The sequence below is a fragment of the Schistocerca americana genome, unplaced genomic scaffold (genome assembly GCF_021461395.2).
Source record: "Schistocerca americana isolate TAMUIC-IGC-003095 unplaced genomic scaffold, iqSchAmer2.1 HiC_scaffold_661, whole genome shotgun sequence".
Lineage (NCBI taxonomy): Eukaryota > Metazoa > Arthropoda > Insecta > Orthoptera > Acrididae > Schistocerca > Schistocerca americana.
In genome coordinates, this window is record NW_025726414.1 from 25,001 (window position 1) to 27,500 (window position 2,500).

Below are 2,500 nucleotides of genomic sequence, written 5' to 3' on the forward strand. Positions count from 1 at the left end.
GCCTTAACCTAACCTATGTTGCGCCTTAACCTAACCTATGTTGCGCCGTAACCTAACCTATGTTGCGCCGTAACCTAACCTATGTTGCGCCATAACCTAACCTATGTTGCGCCTTAACCTAACCTATGTTGCGCCTTAACCTAACCTATGTTGCGCCTTAACCTAACCTATGTTGCGCCTTAACCTAACCTATGTTGCGCCTTAACCTAACCTATGTTGCGCCTTAACCTAACCTATGTTGCGCCTTAACCTAACCTATGTTGCGCCTTAACCTAACCTATGTTGCGCCTTAACCTAACCTATGTTGCGCCTTAACCTAACCTATGTTGCGCCTTAACCTAACCTATGTTGCGCCGTAACCTAACCTATGTTGCGCCTTAACCTAACCTATGTTGCGCCTTAACCTAACCTATGTTGCGCCGTAACCTAACCTATGTTGCGCCTTAACCTAACCTATGTTGCGCCTTAACCTAACCTATGTTGCGCCTTAACCTAACCTATGTTGCGCCTTAACCTAACCTATGTTGCGCCTTAACCTAACCTATGTTGCGCCTTAACCTAACCTATGTTGCGCCTTAACCCAACACACGTTGGGCCTTAACCCAACACACGTTGGGCCTTAACCCAACACACGTTGGGCCTTAACCCAACACACGTTGGGCCTTAACCCAACACACGTTGGGCCTTAACCCAACACACGTTGGGCCTTAACCCAACACACGTTGGGCCTTAACCCAACACACGTTGGGCCTTAACCCAACACACGTTGGGCCTTAACCCAACACACGTTGGGCCTTAACCCAACACACGTTGGGCCTTAACCCAACACACGTTGGGCCTTAACCCAACACACGTTGGGCCTTAACCCAACACACGTTGGGCCTTAACCCAACACACGTTGGGCCTTAACCCAACACACGTTGGGCCTTAACCCAACACACGTTGGGCCTTAACCCAACACACGTTGGGCCTTAACCCAACACACGTTGGGCCTTAACCCAACACACGTTGGGCCTTAACCCAACACACGTTGGGCCTTAACCCAACACACGTTGGGCCTTAACCCAACACACGTTGGGCCTTAACCCAACACACGTTGGGCCTTAACCCAACACACGTTGGGCCTTAACCTGCTCTGTAATTGTCATACGACGCGTTAAATTAGTGTAGTGTTGCCTAACTGCAACCCCCGCAATATAGTTTGCTACTCGCACTGCCCGGTCCCCAGAGTATCGCTTCATGTTAAACACCTTGCAGCTATACACTGTAATGCGGATGGCGGCAGGACGTACATGCTCAATGCCCTTCGCAGTTGTTCATTGGCATTCGCATGGCGAAGCACAGCCTACGTTGTGGTACGGCTTGTGGCAACTGTCCGCTGATGTTGTACGTCCAAATCACACACTGTACCGCACATTGGTCCTCATGTACTGAATGATACATCGTGGTACATGTGTGACCGTACCACGACTGCGCCAACAACGGCGAACCATACGGTCCAAATATTGTGCACTCAGCTACGTGTCGTCTCCCTATAAGAGCTGGATTGCAGTATGGTATGCCGTGGATGGCGATCAGCATGAGCCGTCTGTTGATGTAGTGGCGCGTGTTGTCAGACGTAGTCGTCTCTTCTCACACACCGTGATAGCATGGTGCACTGCGTTCCACATCTGCGACATGCGACAGAGGCCGGTTGACAGTCGTTCGCGCAATGGACATCGCATACGTACGGGGGCCACCTTCCACGTGTTCGCGAAGCGTGCACATGTTGTTGCGTGTATGTGGGCAGACATAGTGTGTCGTGACACCTGACACAGGCATGCAACAATCGTTGAATTTGCAAATGGCGATGGACGTCTACGTTTGCTGGTGACGTTACGCAAATGAAGAACTGGTAAACCGTTGTGGTGCGGTTGTTCTCGCTAGAGGTGAATCAGTGATGGCGACGATCGGTTGAGCTACCAACCGGTTGTTTCAGCGATACCCACCATGCCCACGAACGTGAATGGCATGTGGGTGTGAAGCGATACGCGGCGGTGGCTGGGTGGGACCGTCCCCGGCCGGTGAGGGGGGGCCTTCCGGCGTGCTGGCCGCGCGGTGCGTGGGCGCACGCGCTACAGCCGGCTGGTGGGGGCGGCCAGTGGCAGGCGCGCCGGCCGACGGAGGCGGCAGGCGGCGCAGCTGCGCGCCGGCGCACCCTGCACGCGGCGCCGTGCGGCCAAAGTAGGTCCTCGCGGGCCCGGTGCGAAGCGCGGTGGACATCTGCAGTGTGCTGGTCCGATTGAGGACTGTGTGCGCTGAGGATGCGCCGCCGCCCGGCGCTCGGCGCCGCGACGCCGTCTGCTGCTCGGTCGCCTCTGCGGTTCTCGCAGGTGGATTGTATCGCAGCTGTGCGGACGTGTTGGCGCGTGCGCTGTGCTGGGAGAGTTCGCTTCGGCACCCAAGTGGGGCTTTTGTCCTTCTGTGGCGCTGGCGTTGGAGCTGCCGGCCACCGTAGGTG